Raw genomic sequence first — 20,197 nt, forward strand, 5'->3', positions numbered from 1 at the left:
TTAAACATTTAAAATCTGTTTTTTTGTTTTATATTGCTTTTTAAATTATCAATTTAATTCAATTGATTGATGAAGTTTTTTACAATTGATTTAATCAATTTGATCAGCTTGAATCAAGTTGGTAAAAAAGCAAGAAATACATCAACTTTTTCAATTTTGTTGCTTTAAAATTCGGCGTTTGTTTTGTAAAATTTTATTCATGTAAAATATTTGAAACTTACTTCTGTTTAATGAAAACTTCGTGTTTACAAAAAATCGCGCTGATAGGCTAATTTACATGAGGGTGCATTTGACTGAACATTCCGTGGAACATGGAACATGAACAAATATCTTCTCGTGTGAACGCAACTTGAACAAAAATTCATGGAACATTTGAGGAACTTTTGTACCGTTCCGCCAACCCAGAACAAATAAATGTTCCGGAACATTTATTAGTTTTTGTATAAAACAGATGGTGCCTATTAGGGTTATGACTTTTTTTCAACTCATGCTCCTGTACTGTAGTTTGATGAACTTTTACCTAAAAAGCACGAAATGAACAATTATTTGCATATCTTTTAAAAAAAGTTCACCCCGCCATTGAAAAATCGATTTTTTGTCAAAATCAATTTTTCAATGGCGGGATGACTTTTTTTAAAAAGGTATACAAATAACAGTTCATTTCGTGCTTTTTAGGTAAAAGTTCATCAAACTACAGTACAGGAGCATGGAATTGAAAAAAAGTCATAACCCTAATGCCTACATTCAATTATTTTAAAATAACCGCATGAGTTTAAGCTTATTGACACAATAAAATATATTGCAAGTTGCAAACTTGTTGTGAAAGGCTCAAACTATAGCCTTTAAACTATGTCATCTTAACTAGAGCTTTTAGTCTTTGATCTCTGCATTGTCCTTGGTCTTGGTATATCAAGACAAGAGTATCGATACTATTGACCTTGCAACATGTTGCCTTGAAACTTTTAGTCTTGGCCTTCCATCTTTCTTATTGAATTCAGAACATTTTTTTGAATATTATTTCATAATTTTATTCATTGAGTTAAAAACTTGTGGTAATAGCATGCAACAGGAAATTCATGAGTATCAATCATGAGCAGACCAGATAGTGGGCGATGATTTAAAAACGATTTATTTGACCATCAAAAATATTATGTTTTTTTTAACGATATTTAAAATTTGTATAAATAGAATAGAAGTTTAGTTATCATTAGTTTATTGTTAGTTTAAAAAGATGCTATATTCATGTGAGTCTTTAAAAGCTTAATCTTCAAATATACCATTATTACAAAGACAGTAGTATTCTTATTTTGGGATCAGATTTAATTTGAATTGACAATAAGTATAATTCAAGGTAACATTTAACTTGCGTTAAGAAAGTTTAATTTTCATTGTTTAATAGTTTTTATTTAATTATATTTTCAGCAAGCATTGTTATTAATGCATTTTTAATAAACTTACAGCAATTTTATTTATAAAATTCACCTTTGAACTAATAAGCAGAGTTGTTTATCATTGGCCTTGCCAATTATAATAATAATTATTATCATTATTTTTATTCTTATTAATACCATCATTGTTATTATTACAATGATTTACCATCATTGTTATTATTTATATTAATGTTATTAATGATGTTATTATTGGTTACTAGCATTGTCATATATTTAATTGTATTAGCTTTGTCTTATCTTGTTATTATAATTTGTGAACATTACCATTATTATTTTCCTCATAAATATTCCGTATTTACTTATTATTAGTTAATTTACTGTTTGTGAATAATTGTGAAAGTAAGACCTTTATTCTGAATATATATTATTGATTGACTATTGATAGGACTGTACCGTATATCTTTGCCACAATGTGCTACAATTATTGACATTTAAAAATAAAAACAAACAATAGTGTTGACAGATCAATGTTATTAAATGACATAATTATTACATTGTATGGAAAAGTAAAAACAAGAATAAAATTAGCATTTGAAAGTTTCTGTTCTCTTGGCTACCAGCTTTTAGTAATTTACTATTGTTAGTGTTGATAGATTCAATGTACTTATCCTTTTTGGTAGGATTTAATTTTACGCAATGTCTCAGCATTCAGATAAAGACAGTATTAACGCCAGCAAAACACGAACTGGCCTTTGCATATATCCTGTAAATAAATTTGTATGGTATATTGCTAACACAAGAGTATAATTAGATTTATGGAAAGACAATTACAAAGTGTTATATCAACAATAAGAAACACAAATATTTACAAACAAAGGGCAGTTGAATTTTCAAACACATTTAATATCATACCTCCGTTAACTGGATCTCAAACTCAATCTAAAATTAGTAATTTGAGGAAACAATTTAGGTATGTGCATATTCTATATTTCATGTATGATACCTTAATGAAATGCTGAAAGTATTTTACAAAATTACCATGTAAAATAATATCTAATTGCAATTTAGTTTGTAATTGAGTGTTATTTTAAAAATTACTTAAAATGATTCATATTATATTGTGTTAATGATGTGCTTATATTTACTTATATTTATGTATATTTTTCATAGACGAGAAAAACTTCAAGTAGGTTTATCAGGAGGAGCTCCTAGTAAACGTAGCCTTCCTATATTGTTGCCAAAATAATAAATAGTGAAGCTTCCCTTTACAATGACCTTTTCTCTCAAAGTCAAAACTTTTCTGCTCAAGATTTTTAAGATGGTCAGGTAAGCTTAGTATAATTTATTGCTGTATATTTTAAAGTGCTATTTTTTAAAGTAATATATCCAAGTATGTTAAATATTTCTATTATATTAGGTTTAAGAAGTTCTTAACTTTGCAACATTTGGCAGACTTAAAATATAAAGATCAAAAACATATAATATCAAGTTTTCGAATTATAAAAGGGATCTTTTAATATTGGCATAAGATCAATTTGTAAAATGCTATTGTCTGTATAGATCTTTTGGTTTGGGGACGGAGAGGAGGGGGGGAGTAGAATGACTTCAAGTCAAGTCTTTCAAAGAAATAAATTTTGGTTGAAATATGATTTATAATCATTTCTCATATGTATAATTTTTTTTAATCTGTATTTTTTAATTACAGATTGCCACAATGGACGATGGCAAAGAGACTATCGGTATTTTAAATATTGAAGCTTTGGATAATACAAGTGATGTGCAATCTATTGTCTCTATTCCTGATGAGGAACCAACTCAATCTACATCCGGCTGCAATAAACGAAGGAACTCTGATGATGAAAAAGCTTTGAATAAAATAGCAAAAACTGAACCGGTAAGAACAAATAAAAAAGAAAATTTTTCTTCAAAATATTTAAAAATAGCAACAAAAAAAAATCCAAATGTTCAAATCCGTTCACAAGAACTACGAATCAGTGAGGTTGCTGCTTTAGAGCATATGTGCGATGCAATTAAAAATGCATCTTAAGCCCAAGTAGATATGTCTACAGCCCAAATAGAATTTTATAAATTCTTAATAAAAAAATAAGGTGTTCTGTTAGTCAAGATTTCTCTTTAGTAATTAATTATGTTAAAGTCAAAAGGTAGATGAATCTCTATTTATATATGTTTTTTTGTTACCATATTATTATTATCAAAGGAATTTTTACTTTATGATTTCAAGCATTAAAATGCATCTCTGGTGAATTTATTTAAATTTTAACAAAGTGTATTTTATATGGTACAAATACCTTTTTTTGTATCTCAATGCTATATATATTTAGCATTTTTAACCAAAGAAATATTTTCTTTGCAATATAATACAAGCCTGTAGATGAATTATATTGATATGTTTTTTTATTATGCCAGCGTGATTTGTTTTTTATCTATACAAATTGCATTACATGTTTCATTTTTATTTTTGTTAACAAATCATGCTCTTTTAATACTAACAAATGGTTTTTAACAATGTGTTCTAATTTCCCTTGAAATGTAATATAATAAATATTATGTTTATGTAATGTATTTATATAGTTTTAATAACTTTTTAAGGAGATATTTGTGAAGGAAAAACAATTGGAAAAACACGGAAAGCGTTTTGGCCATACTTCGATCAAGAAGTAGGACATTAATCGATGATGAATCAATTACCCACCCATTTTCATATTTAAATTTAGCTTCCTTGAAATCAACAAGGGGATCTAATTAAAATAATTATGGGTTAAGCTCAAAAGTTCTCAATGGTTTAATGAGATTTTTACTCAAATGGAGGAACTTGAATTTAAAGTACATTTTCGAGTAAATTATAACACATTTAATTTTCTAGTTAATGAATCGCATTCAAGCAAAACTACCACAACTATGAAAGAAACTATTTCAGTAGTAAAACGTGTTGCAGTTGCATTACATAATCTAGCTTCATGTGAAAAGTATTGGGTTGTGTCTAGCCTTTTTAGAATAGGAAAGTCAATAGAAAATTTAATTGTTCATGAATTTATTAACGCTGTTAATGACATTTTGCTCTCTAAACACGTTAAATTTCTACTACCAAAAGAAAATTTCAATAAATGTAGTAGAGATTTTCGAATCTATTCTTGGTTTTCACCAATGGGTTGGAGCTGTTGATAGATGCCATATCCCTATTTCAGTCCCTAAAGATCAAGCAATTTCTTATTATAATTATAAAGGGTGGTATTTTATTGTACTTTTTGCCGTTGTAGACTGAAGATACCGTTTCATTTATACAAGTGTCGGATTGCCTGGTAGAAATAATAACAGCTATATTTTGCAGAACTCTTCTTTGAAAGCAATTTTAGAATCAAATCTATTTGATAAATGTTGTAAAGAGCTGGGCGGTTCTCTTGTTCCACTATGTTTGATAGGTGATTCTGCATTTCCTTTAACGCGTCATTTGTTAAAACCTTATCCTAAAAATATGGAGCTTAGTAAAGTTCAAAAAAGCTACAATAAAATATTTTGCGGAGCTAGAAGAGTAGTTGAGAATGCTTTTGGATGCGTTAAAGCTCAATTCCATGTCATTTGCTAACGTACGGAATGTGATATTAACTTTACTACAAGAATTTTAATGCTTGCGTCAATCTTTATAATATTTGTGAATATTATGACAACATTATTATAATAGAATGGCTTACGTATTATCATGATGACAGTCTGGCTCAACCCAATACAGTTTCTACTGCTGGGAACAATGGACCAGGAAAAAATGTTCGTGACTGAATTGATAAATACCTTTATGAAAGGGACAAATAAAGTAGTAGTAAAATTTTTTTATTACTTATTTATTCTAAACTAAACTTACTTTACTTGAGTTTAGCAAATGTGTCTAATTAAATAAACTTTAAATATGTATGAACACAAAATAAGAATAGTTTTAAATGATCGTGGATAGCTTGTTAATGTATAATATGTTTATTCAATACTTTACCATTGACGGACTACTATTCTGTGTCGTCAAAAGCGACTAGAGAAGATATGACCTATCAATAAAAGCCAAGCTTTATAAGAAACGGGATAACAAAATTCCAACGTCAGTTTTTGTATGGCGGGTATTTTGGATTGGGTTTCTGTCTAAACCTGAGCTAGTTGGACCCTCAGCGTTATTTGCATTTAGTTTTACCTCTCGTAAAATAATAAATAATAAAGTTAAATAAATTAAATTAAAAATATGCAAAATTGGTTGTCGCTAACTTTTATTCGAGTTTTGCTTACCGTTTTTTTAAGCATTTTTTTCTTTAATATACCGTCAAGCTAAATTTACATGTGAACGCTACAACGTACATTTTGTAGAACGTTTTGTTCCAGGAACATTTGTTCTGGAATAATGTTCCGCCAAACATTGCTAGTGTGAACATGGTACAAGAAACTTGTCATCTTCGTCGTTAACATTGGGCCAAAATTTGCTAAAAAAAATTCCGTTCAAATCAACAAAATTTGACGATAATTAAAAAATAATGATACAATTATGGACTAATCTTTAAAAAAAATGGAATTGTTAGCTTTTAATAGTCGTAAAAAAATAAAAACAAATTAAAAAAATTTAAAATAAAAGTTTAAATAAAAACAAATAAAAAAGATTAATTTTGTAAAAACTGTATTCGATGACCTTAGTTATTTCATATCTTTAAACTCGTAATTCAGATATTGTTTCTGACCAGTTACTTGATCTACAACAACGTTTTAAGGGTCGGGATGACTTCAATATCCTAAACTACAGACTAATTACTAAATTGCCTTGATTCTCAAAAATATTCAAACCCATAATGTATAACAGACTTGATATTTATCTATCAAGGAACAATATGTTGTATATTAAATAGTTTAACTTTAATAAAATGTGTTTAACGTATGATTCAAACTGAAACTGATGACTGGTATGCAATTATGCAATTTAAAACGACTTGTTTATATTGTGCAACTCCATGGTATTCAAGGATGAGCTTTAGTCTTGAACAAGTGTAACAGTTTTCAAAGAAAATAATGGAAACTTATTAAAACTTGTTAAACACGTTTCAAATTTTGACACTGTTGTTTCTTCATTCATCTTTGTCATGTAATTGCCAAAGAAACTAATGTACATTATTTAAACATAATAATTCATAATATGTTTATTGGTCTACTTTCCTGTAAAGTTACTGAGCATATCTTGTGAAAACTGGAAAATGCTTTGTACTATTCTATAATTCTTTATCGCGCAAATAATAATAAAAAACAAATGATATTTGTAGTTTGTCTATGCAGTTCCACGAGAGGAAGTAAACATGAGAGAATACTTTCTTAGATTTGTTTAGGTCTCAGATACATTTGGGCAAAAGTTGACAGCTTGCGTGTAAGGCAAGCTTTCAAAAAAGAAATATCTGTACAAAATATGCTAATATGTACAAAATATGCTAAATATGGATCAAACATGAATAGAAAGAGTGTATGAGTGAAAAAGAATCCTTGACCTTAACCCATGAAGTTTTTGTGTTTCTTGTGGAGCCCATTCATTAAACCTTTTTTTCAATGATGCAGCGCTTTCCTCATATTCAATCCATAGAGGAATTACTTTTGCTAATTTAATTACATTCGAAAGAACCCCGGCATTATTGAAAGTTTTGGTATATGGATCAAAGTTCTGCTCAAACTGATTTTGTTCAAAATAACTATTTCACTAGATGCCTTATTAAATAACTATTTCAAATGTCTTAAAATCATTAATAAATACTATATCAAAAACAAGTGCTTTTTTTTAAACTAGAAAATAACTTTTTAAATTGTTTAAAGCTAAATTTAAAATCGTACATAATATTACTTGCGTAATTTACGGGTTTTAGGTAATTTTTAAACGAATTAGATGTTGGAATAATTTTATCAGTAAGATTTGTACCAATTTTTATAAAGTATTTATTGAACTCTTCCGAGATTTGCATTTTACAAAATGTAACATTGTTTTTGATATTAATTATTGATACCAATTCATATAATTCACAGTGTATATTGGTGTTATTAATACTAATAATTGATATTAATAATTATTAGTTATTGAAATTAGCTATTTTAAGTAGAGGTGGTAAATTTATTTTTTCTAATTTTTTATTTTTTATAATTTTTATGACTTCTAAAGGACAGGTTTCATTAAATCACTCCTGAGATTTTCTAAAAAATATTTTAAAAGATTCATTAGCACATATTTTTTATACCTTGGTCCATGTTTCCAGTTTAGGTTCAATTGTTAATTCATTAGTGTTACTTTTTTTGTTCTTCATTAATCAATTCTTCATTAGTGTTACTTGTTTTGTTCTTCATTAATCAATTCTTCATTAGTGTTACTTGTTTTGAGATTGCATTTTTTCAAGTTTATTACTTTCGATTTACAATTATACGCAGCTTTTAAATTTGTAACTTTTGTATCTTTGTATCTTTTTGCATCTTTTTATAGATTCATCTTGTTAACATAGTTTTATATTGTTAAATATACTATAATTGTAAAATGGTAATATGGTTTAAATGTTTTAAATGGTAAAATTGTAAACTATAAAACAAAAGAATAAAAAATCTAGAAAAAAAATTATATACGAGAAAATAAGAGGGTAACGAAACGAACATACAAAACCCTAATGGTACTTTGAAAAAGATAAATAAAAATCTTTAATGAAAGATAATAAAATGATCAATGTCTATGAAACAAATATTTACAAATAACTATTTTTTGTGTATAAATATATAAATAACAAAATATTAATATATTAATAGCAAAAGTCTAAATGAAATAATTTACGGGTTTTAGGTAATTTTTAAACGAATTAGATGTTGGAATAATTTTATCAGTAAGATTTGTACCAATGTTTATAAAGTATTTATTGAACTCTTCCGAGATTTGCATTTTACAAAATGTAACATTGTTTTTAATATTAAATATTGATACTAATTCATATAATTCACAGTGTATATTGGTGTTATTAATACTAATAATTGATATTAATAATTATTAGTTATTGAAATTAACTATTTTAAGTAGAGGTGGTAAATTTATTATTTCTAATTTTTTATTTGTTATAATTTTTATGACTTCTAAAGGACAGGTTTCATTAAATCACTCCTGAGATTTTCTTAAAAATATTTTAAAAGATTCATTAGCACATATTTTTTATACCTTGGTCCCTGTTTCCAGTTTAGGTTCAATTGTTAATTCATTAGTGTTACTTTTTTTGTTCTTCATTAATCAATTCTTCATTAGTGTTACTTGTTTTGTTCTTCATTAATCAATTCTTCATTAGTGTTACTTTTTTTGTTCTTCATTAATCAATTCTTCATTAGTACTACTTTTTTTGTTCTTCATTAATCAATTCTTCATTAGTGTTACTTGTTTTGTTCTTCATTAATCAATTCTTCATTAGTGTTACTTGTTTTGAGATTGCATTTTTTCAAGTTTATTACTTTCGATTTACAATTATACGCAGCTTTTAAATTTGTAACTTTTGTATCTTTGTATCTTTTTGCATCTTTTTATAAATTCATCTTGTTAACATAGTTTTATATTGTTAAATATACTATAATTGTAAAATGGTAATATGGTTTAAATGTTTTAAATGGTAAAATTGTAAACTATAAAACAAAAGAATAAAAAATCTAGAAAAAAAATTATATACGAGAAAATAAGAGGGTAACGATACGAACATACAAAACCCTAATGGTACTTTGAAAAAGATAAATAAAAATCTTTAATGAAAGATATTAAAATGATCAATGTCTATGAAACAAATATTTACAAATAACTATTTTTTGTGTATAAATATATAAATAACAAAATATTAATATATTAATAGCAAAAGTCTAAATGAAATAGTGAACGAATTCGAAAAATATATTTATTTGGTCAGGAACTTTAACATCAACCTGATCAACTATGCATCAAATATAAATGCTCAGAACTTTACAAACACTCAAAACAAATTTATTCCAACAATAAACAAATCAACAAAGTTTACAAATAAGTCTTCTACTCTACTTGATAAGATTGTAACAGCAACTTTCATAAAAGTCTCTTTACACTGCTACAATTAGGACCGATTTATTGGATTAATTTCCTACATTCTTAGCTACTTAGGTGGCTAAGAATGTTAAAATGATATAGCTATAACATTTTAACTAACAATACTAGCAATAAAATAATAACAACGTTCAATAAATTTTCGGCGACAGATTGATGAATAATCCTTGAAACAATTTAAAAACTGTTTAAAAAATTGCGTTGAAAAGAATCTGGTATTGCAATCAAGAGAGACTAACAATGCATAAGAATTGTTTCTAAGCCAATTTTGCAGGCAATATAAAGTAGGATTTCAAGAAAAAAAATAATCATAAATAGCAAGCCACTTAAAACTCCCTCGTTGTCGAAAGGCTTACTAAAATCTTACTAGGAAAAAAAAAGGCAAAACATCTTAAAAATCTCATAAAAAAATATAAAAAAATTAAAAAGCTTTATGTACATTTATTAGAAATTATTCATGTATTATTATTATTATTTATGTACAGTTATTTGAAAAAACCAACGGAAACATTTAAAAAAAAAGAAGAATGTAATTAAGTATTTAATTGGGAAAAATAATTATAAAATAAGCACTCAGCCAACCAATCACTTCTCCAATCAATCTTTTAAATGATAAAAAATTAGTTTATGTTTAAATCAATTTTTATTTATTTATTCATTATTTTTATTTATTGCTATTCTGTATAAACATTTATTCAAATGTTTATACAGAATAGCAAACCTTCATACAAAACAAATTCATCTGTTATCAATGTTTGTCCTGTGTCAAAATATTAAAAGGATCAAAAGTTTATTTAAAATATTAAAAAACAAAATTATATATATATATATATATATATATATATATATATATATATATATATATATATATATATATATATATAAATGAATATAAAAACTGTAAATAACAAAAATATTGTATAACTTGATTCTTGTTGGTTAGGAAATTTTAAAAGTAATTATTTGTTTATATGCTCATCGTGTCATGTCCCTGTTTATGTAGGTGAGCCTCATAAGTAAATTCTTATTTGAGAGTTTTAACATTAGGAATAATAAAAAAAAAATGGTTCATTTTTATGGCAATTGAAAACACGCTGATCAAATTTATGTGAACCTTTTCTCTAATTATTTCCAATGTTAAAACTCTCAAAAAAGAATTTAATTCTTATTTATGAAGCTTACCTACATAAACAGGGACATGACACAATGAACATATAAACAGAAAGTAATTATTTTCACATTACTTTTAAAATTTCCTTACCAACAAGAATCAAGATACTATGTTTTTGTTAATTATAGCTTTTTTTATGTAAACCTTAATTACTTCCTTTTTAAACTTTTTATAGGAAGTTCAATATAAAGAGTTTCTTTTTTATAGTTTTGTAAATCTCAAACACAACTGAAGATTTAATACGAATGGCCTTCTGTGTTAGAGAAAATTTTTTAAATATTTGTTAAAATTTAATTAATAAATATATTTTACTCATCTTAGTTTGAAATAGTTTTTTTTTGTTACCTGGAACTTTTACTCATATTTGCTAAACATATATATATATATATATATATATATATATATATATATATATATATATATATATATATATATATATATATATATATATATATATAAATTAATTAGTAAAAAACACTTATCTAACTATATATATATATATATATATATATATATATATATATATAGTTAGATAGTACCAGGAATTAGCTAAATGCCGTCTCATTAACCCGGCAAAAAGCGAAATCGGAATAATAAGCAAAAAAATCTTAGACATTGCTAACACATACTTAAGAAATAGCCTAAAAGTAAACCAATGGAAAAATACCACCGACATTCTTAATTGGTTCAACGGCATAGAAGACAAAAAGAGTTGTTTTTTCATCCAATTTGACATAAATGAATTTTATCCATCTATAACTACAGAAATATTTAATAAATCCGTTTCCTTTGCAAAACAAGACACCACAATAATAGACAACCAACTTAGAAATATAACACATAGCCGAAAATCCATCCTCTACTACAACAATAACACATGGATAAAAAAATTGAACCATGAAAGTTTTGATGTAACAATGGGCAGCTACGATGGCGCTGAAATTTGCGAACTTGTAGGGATATACATTCTCAACGAATTATCTAATATAATTATAAAAACCGACATAGGGCTTTACCGTGATGATGGCTTGTTGATAATACGCAATTCTAACGGCTAAGAATTGGAGCGAATGCGAAAAAACATAATCCAAAAGTTTAAAGACGTTGGATTTCAAATAGACATAAAAACCAATCTTAAATCAGTTAACTTCCTTAATTTAACTTTCAATTTAGCCCAAAACACCCATAAGCCTTTCAAAAAACCCAACAATAATCTTCAATATATCCACATATCTTCTAACCACCCATCACAAATTATTAAACACTTACCTACTTCAATATCAAACAGACTATCACAAAATTCCTCCAGCGAAGTTATATTTAATCAATCTAAAAACGAATATGAACAAGCACTAAAAAATAGCGGATACAAAAACTACTCCCTCAAATATCAGATCAAACAAAAAATACCCCAGAAAAATCGTAAACGCAATATCATATGGTTCAACCCCCCATTTAATAAAAACGTCTCCACAAATGTTGCAAAAATGTTCTTGTATTTACTAGAAAAAAACTTCCCTAAGACACACAAACTTCACAAAATCTTAAACAGAAACACTGTAAAGGTAAGCTACAGTTACACTGAAAATATAGAAAAAATTATAAAAAACCACAACAAAAAAATTATCTTCCCTAGAATTGAAAATAATGATCCAAAATGCAACTGTCGAAACAAAGCAGAATGCCCCCTGAATAGTAAGTGCAAATCCACAAATATTATATATAAATGCATCATCGCAGCAAAAAACTAACCCAGCAAAGTTTATTTCAACATCACATAAGTATATAATAGAAACAAACGTACAACGTACAAACGTATAAACGCAACAAAGTATATAATAGTAACAAACGTACAACGTACAAACGTATAAACGCAACAAAGTATATAATAGTAATAAACGTACAACGTACAAACGTATAAACGCAACAAAGTATATAATAGTAATAAACGTACAACGTACAAACGTATAAACGCAACAAAGTATATAATAGTAAATTTTTTAAACGGTATTTTTGTTTCTTGATTTATATTTATACATATTATACATAAAAAAAGGGGTCTATAAATTAATTTAAGTTGCAGACAAGTTGCATTAAAAAATCTAATTCTAACGCCATAATTTTAATAATCAATATTAGAAAAACAATTTGCCTTGTAGTTTATCAAATTAAAGGAAAAATTACAGTCATAAAATATAAACGAGCCAATTTTTAAAAGAGTTTCCTTTTAATAAAAGTATAAATAGACGTTATTTTGTTTGTAACGTAAAAAATAGAAACAAACAATAACACTAACTATCGAAAACAACATGAAAAAATACTAATAATAGAACAAGATGAATAAAAAAAGAACGTACACAATTGAAAATTTTGAAACAGTAAACAAGCGAGAAATTTTGGGCGTAAGTTTATCTAAATATTTTTTTATTACTTTCGTTAGTTAAAATAGTATTATATATAATTATTTATAAGGGTTTTACTTTTTGAAGTAAAGTTACAAAAGTTACTGTTGTACTTTTAAAACACCATTACCCAGTTTTTAAAACTTATGTTTTTTTGAAAAGTTTAACAATCAGAAAAATCTTTTCCTGCTTTTAACTATAGCTATTTACTTCCTATTTATTGTTTCTTCAATAGATTGGAAAATACTTGTCAAAAAAAGCTTTTCATTTAATTTAGAAACTTTTGAAGTTATTCTTGTCAAAGTTCTTTCAGAAGGCAATTGGTAATCTGTTCGCAATTAATTATACAAACTTCTGAACGTAGCAAAATACTGAAAATATCTAATAATAATTTCTTTAGAATAAATCTTACTACCAATACACTGTGAACCCATAGAAGCTAAATGTTCTTGAATTACAATTTCTTTTCTTCCAAAAATCAAATTCTTTAAATAACGTACGACTTTTTCTAATATTGACCATGCATTAATTTTGGAAACTCTGTTTTTAGAAATTATAGAAATTTAATTTTGACTCCATAGTGATAAGTTTCAAAATGCAAATCGTCACTAATCTTAATTAAAAAACATGGAACCCCATTTGAATAAGCTTGTGATTGCAAATAAATAGTGTTATTAGTCATAAAACATACCGATGGAATACCTAAATCTCTTTCATTACTTAAAATAATTTTTTTCATTTCAGCAAAAGTTACTCTATCTTTTTCTAAAAAGGTTGATAGTTCATCTTGAGCGAAATTTCGAGAACACGAAGAAGCACAACTTGTTGAACGTAATGGAGGAGATTGAGTGGGAATTTGACAAGAAGGTATGCCTGGCCAAACAGATGGTGGAAATTTAGGACGATATTTTCCTCTGACTTGTTGTTTTTCAAAATTTATCGGCCAATGCAACTCACAAACTACAGTGTCAATAGTTACATTTAGATTTGCATTTGGAATTACTTTAATCCACATTTGTTTTTCTTCTTCATTTTTAGGAAATCGATATACTGAGATCTTCAAATTATCCGATTTCTTTTTAGCAGATAAATAATTTGTAGTACAGCCATGAATACAACACTTTTTACCCATATTTCAATATAACGAAAATGGCGATTAGTTAAGTACAGTTTAAAATAGGCCCCCAGTCAAATACGCTGTTTGCGCGATGGCAAGGCCTTCAGTATAGATTGCCGTGGTATACACGCAACAAAGTATATAATAGTAACAAACGTATAACGTATAAACGCAACATTAATAGCTTATTAATAGCTAAATAGCGCTTTTTAAATCAAAAATATTGAAGAAAGTTATAAAATCAAATTAAAAGAGTAAACTTTTTTTTTTTTTTTTTTTTTTTAAAAACAAACAATTTTTTTAGTGTTTTTCGTATTTAAAAAGTGTTTTTATTAAGTATGAATGTATATCAAATAACTGTATATATTATAAGCGTACTTAAAATTTATTATCATTTAAAGATTTACACCTCCACAATCACGGGATTGCAAATAATTAAGAACTTATGCATTATTTTTTGGTATTTCTAAGTGTTAATTGTGTATATATCAATATTTTAAAAGTAATATGGAAATATAAAAAAAGTAATATAAAATAATATAAATATGAAAATAATATAAATATGAAAATAACACGTACTAAGCACATGTGCTTAGTACGTGTACAAGTCAGAAATCAACCCTTTTGAAACCATTTTGATTTTGGAACCAAAGCCGTGGCCTCACACCTCCATTTGGGGAGCTCAGCAAGTTTAGGGAGCACTCTTGCAAATTTATTTGAGCTTTTTATTTTTATTCATACCTAGTAGGTATAGGCTATTAGGCTATTAGTAGGCTTGAAATTCTCAATTGTTTTGTTTTTGTTTAAGAAATTACAAAAATATCATTCTTATTTCATCCTCATTTAGGGCAGGTAGTCTGAATTTTAATTTTTTTCTCAGACTTTTATCAGCATTTTTTTTGAAATAGTCTTTGTATGACCATATCTTGTAGAGAAATAATTAGCAATAATAAATAGCAAGCTTATAAATGCAAATAGAAAGCTTAATAGCAATTTTTCATTCACATATTTGTTTCATTTTCTTAAATACGGTCTTAAAATTTTTTTTAAAGTTCAGATTTAATATACTGATGATAATATTTGAGCTTGTAAAATTGCGATTTTAATTTGAAATCATCACCAGCTTGTTGATGTTCGATTTCTCACCAAGATGATAAGATATGATTATATGGCTTTGTCTACCAAAATTTTTCAAAATTTTTATTTTTATTGTCTACAAAATGTTGAAATTTTATGTCTTGTTAATTTTTTTTTTTTTTTATTCTTCTTATTTTTACTTACTATCCCACATTAACTGTATTAAGTGAGCCGCATCTTGTGTGCCGCAAATTTCAAAAATTGATTATCAGATAATATATCAATCATAAAGTATTTTGAACTTCTCACTTTTATTCTAGTTAATAACATTATGATCAAATGTGGTAATATCCTTATTGCAACTTAACATAAGTATGTAAAAGTATTTGGTTTGAAGCGTATTTTTTAGATAACTCAATTAAACATTAAAATTTCATAGACCCACCATTTTTAAATATTTTTTTTGAAAATGCTTCTTTTGAAAAATCACTCTCAGGAGTTTAGTTTTTACAGTTTTCTGTACCGTAATGGTTTTTTAAATAGAATCTATAAAAAATAATTGGCGTGTTTCAAAATGAAACCTAAATATTCGATTTCTGACACGTGTCAGATTAAGAAATGTCAGTTAACTCGAGAAACACATTTTTTTTTTTTTTTCTTTTTTTCTTTCGTCATTTTACACATTTTACAATGTTATCCATAAATTTAAACAAATATATATAATTACAAGTTGACTCGGGCAAGTAGAAGGTAGAAGTCAAAATGACTTATCATCAAGCCCCTTTGTGAAATACAAATCTGTACATATTCGTATACATATTCAAGACAAAAAAAAAATTTAATTCGCTACATATGTATATAAATATTCAATACAATATTAAAATTAAATAAAGTGCATAAAAAATAAAAAATACAAAATTATTTCAATTTTTTTTAAAAAAATGAGAAAATGTACGTAATGTTTAAATTTAGCAAGTGTGTTTTTATAGTTCTTTTAAATGTAGCAATAGATTTTATTTTTTTCATATTTTCGTCAAGAACCGAATTCCACAAGCGTGGTCCCCGGCATAGAGTCGAGAAAACAGATTTTTTGAGTGATGTTAGTGGGATGTAGTAATTACTCATTGAATGTCTTGTTTCATATTTATGATTAATTCGAGTGAAACTTTTAAAAAAATATTTTGGAATCATTTCATTTTGAAGTTTAAACATAAATAACAAGTTATGGTATATATTTAGTTTGTATGCATTTAGAGCATTTATTTCCTTGAGTAACGGCTCGGCACTTTCGTATCTATATGCACCCAAAACTAATCTACTTGCTTGCTTTTGTTTTGTATAAATAATTTTTAGGAAAGATAAATGATTGTTTGCCCAGGCAATATTACAATAGTTAATATGACTATGTATAAATGAAAAGTATAAATTTTTTTAACATAAATTGTTTAAAAGATGTTTTGTCTTGTACATAATCCCCAGAGTCTTTGAAACTTTGTTCTCGACTAGCTTTATTTGGCTTTTCCACTTTAATTTATCATCGAAAATTATTCCTAGTATTTTCATTGAAAAAACTCTTTTTATTTTAATATTGTTAATTGTTAGTTCAGGTAATTTGAGTGGAAGGTTCTCGGATTTAGATGACTTAGCAAACAAAATATATTTCGTTTTTTCAATATTTAATGAAAGTTTATTTGCTTCAAACCACTCATTAAGATATATTAATTCTGTGTTTACAATATAAAAAATATATTTAAATTTGAGTCAGAAAAGAAAACATTTGTGTCATCAGCAAAAATAACATAATTAAGTATTTTTGAAGATAAATAAATATCATTAATATAATTAAAAACAGCAGGGGTCCAAGTATTGATCCTTGGGGAACTCCACAATTTATTGATTCAAATTGGGAACATGTTAAGTCATATGATACTCCTTGTTTACGATTTTGTAAACAACATTGCACCCACTTTAAGTTGGAGTGAACTACTCCATAATTGCGTAGTTTATAAATAAGAATCTTGTGGTTGACAGTATCAAATACTTTTGATAGATCTTGAAAAACTCCGAATGTGTAACTGTCGTTATCAAAACCATTTAAAATTTGGTTGGCAAGATCAATTACTGCATGTTCCGTGGAATGGTTGTTGCAAAAACCTAACTGTTTATGATAAAGAATGTTGTTTTTTTCAGGATAATTGTACAGTCTGTTGTGCATAATACGCTCTAGTATTTTGGAAAAACAAGAAAGTATGGAAATTGGTCAGTAGTTAGATTTTATTGAGTCATCACCGCCTTTGTATATCGGAATTATTTTTGCTAATTTTAGTTGGTCAGGAAAAATGCCGTTTTTTAGGGAAAGATTAAAAATTTTAAAAAGAGGTTTCTCTATAATATCTGAGACCGCTTTTACAACATCAGGGTTAAATTCATCCAGACTCGCACTTTTGTTTGTTTTCAGCATACTAATTGCAAGTCGAAGTTCATCAATTAAAAGCTCCGACTCCTCCATGAAGGAATCAGATTTTTTCAAACAAGATTTAAATGATTTTTTTCCTTTAGGAATTGCACCGGCAAGCTTTATTCCTATATTTATAAAAAAGCTATTAAATGTTTCAGCAATTTTTTTATTAACAAAAGTATCTCCTCTATTATCATCTCTTTGCAATCTTTTTGGAAGATTATCACTTTTCACAATTCCCACTCCTGTTATTTCTTTAATTACATTCCATATTTTCCTTGCATTTCCAAATGTTTTATTAAGTAACGAAGAGTAGTAATTTTTTTTGGATTGCTTTTTTAACTTTTCAAAAGAATTTTATATTTTTTGTATTTTATTTCATTTTCGTAGTTTTTTTTTTAAATTTTTGGTAAAGTTTTTGTTTCCTTTTTGACGACGTAATGAGTCCTCTCGTCATCCACGGACTTAGCAAATTTTTAGAATTAACAATTTTTTTTATTTTTGGAAAGGCCTTTTAGTATTGTCTTGTAAACATGCGAATAAAAAAATTGTAGCCATCATTAACGTTATTGCAATCAGTCAATAGTTCCCAGTTTACTTCATGAAAGAGGTCACGAAACGTTGCAATTGATTCATTATTTATTTTCCTTACGTATACCGTTTTTGTTTTTATTTTTTTCTCAAGGGTTGCAGAATTTATTATCAGAAAAACTGGAAAGTGATCAGTTAAATCTGTTTTAATAATACCACTTTGGATTTTAGTCCTTGTGTAATTATTAGTAATAATATTACCGATAATAGATGCAGTTGTTTTAGTCACACGTGTTGGCTTATTAATCATGGGAGAAACGCTGCACAGTGCCTCACAGATACGGAAAAACGGCAAAAACCCTCAAATCAGTGTTTCTGAATGGATTTCAACCTTTTTTGGCTCTAAATATATTAAAATTTAATCAGTAACCCAACCCGAAAGTCAGAAAATAATTTTGCACACTTTTTTCAAAATATTTTTGCAAATTTGCAAATTCTGAATTTTTTTCCCACTTTCTCAACATGCTATTCTGTCGTTTTTTATTGTACTTATAGAGACAAATTCATAAATATATATATAGTTTATTTACATAAAAAGTGACAAATTTTCATTGTTTTTAAACACTCTACATATAATCCTTTAATAACAGCTGATTTTGTCAGTAAACAGTGAAAACAATAAAGATTACATTATTCAGAAACAAATATCTACAATTTCTGTATGTTGTAACATATAACATATATAACATGTAACAATATAATTTAGATTTAAACAAAAAAACTAAACTTAGTGTTTCAGCAAGTTAAGAACTTGTTCAGACAAGGGGTTTCCATTGGAAGATTTGTGTTTTATGAAGTTGTTCGACAAAATTTCTGGATCAGTTCTGATCAGCAAATATTGAAATTGATTTTTCATTACATTGAGTCTGGAAATTTTGCATGAATGGTTTAACCTAGCATGTCTTATCACTTTATTTTGGGCCTCCTGAGCCTCCTCAGAATAATAACCAATGGGTAGTTCTAGATTTTCAGCAATTGCAGGTCCATGAACTAGAAGTTTGTGAAGAGTTGGAGGCATTCTGTACCAATCATAGTTATTAACTATAAAGGCTAGAGTCTCATTGCAGTATTGGCTAAATCTATCAATATCTAGGTCATACCCTGAACAAACAGCTTGAAGAACTGTCCTCACCCGGAGAATCAACTCAACCTGAACTCCTGTTATGTCAGCAAAAGCCTCACCATGCATGAATGCTCTTCGGGCAGTATTACCATCACTTGTATTCCCAAATCCAGTTTTTGGAACATCTACCAGTAAACTAAGTTCTGCTCTAAACTTACCTTGAATAGTTTTTTTCTAGCTTGAACAAGTACCTTATCTTCGGCTAAACTGACATCTGTCCTTGGAATAGTCATCTCCAGTCTGTAGCCTAAATGAAGTATGTATTCAAAACATTTAATCCAACAATGCAATGATGATAAACCTAGGGACATAGCATCATCATTCACAGGTTTAATTTTAACTAGATCTAGCTGGTTCATTTCTGATGGTTTCGCACCACAAATATTGCAGCTTGCAGATGATTTTGTGTTGGTTAAGGCATTAACTACTTTGCCATCAAACATGGTTAGTTCAACATGAGATTTTATATTGATACTGACTTTTCTTCCATCCGCAAGTGTAATAATCTCAACATAATCTTCCAAATCAGCCATCTGATCACAAATGTGTTTTTCTTCTGACTTGCTAAGTTCTGTGGTTTCTTTTTTGTATTGAAGACGAAGAGGTCTGCAAAAATGAGAACTATTTGGTTTCTTATTCTCCCAAATTGTTTTACTTTCTACACTTAACTTAAGAGGTACAATTGCAGTTTGGAAAAGGGATTCTTCATTTTTTTTAGCCTCCTCAATGTCTGTGTTATCATACCTTTGTTTATACAAAC

General features: G+C 27.1%; 1 long non-coding RNA gene across 1 annotated transcript; it reads left to right on the top strand.

Moving 5' to 3' along the window:
- Positions 1-101: 101 nt before the first annotated feature.
- Positions 102-6,682, top strand: LOC136091563 (uncharacterized). The gene is made up of 4 exons (XR_010644082.1): positions 102-2,361; positions 2,562-2,717; positions 3,097-3,285; positions 4,002-6,682. It is a non-coding gene; the product is annotated as an uncharacterized LOC136091563 (long non-coding RNA).
- Positions 6,683-20,197: the final 13,515 nt, after the last annotated feature.

Source organism: Hydra vulgaris, chromosome 15, assembly GCF_038396675.1.
Source record: "Hydra vulgaris chromosome 15, alternate assembly HydraT2T_AEP".
Lineage (NCBI taxonomy): Eukaryota > Metazoa > Cnidaria > Hydrozoa > Anthoathecata > Hydridae > Hydra > Hydra vulgaris.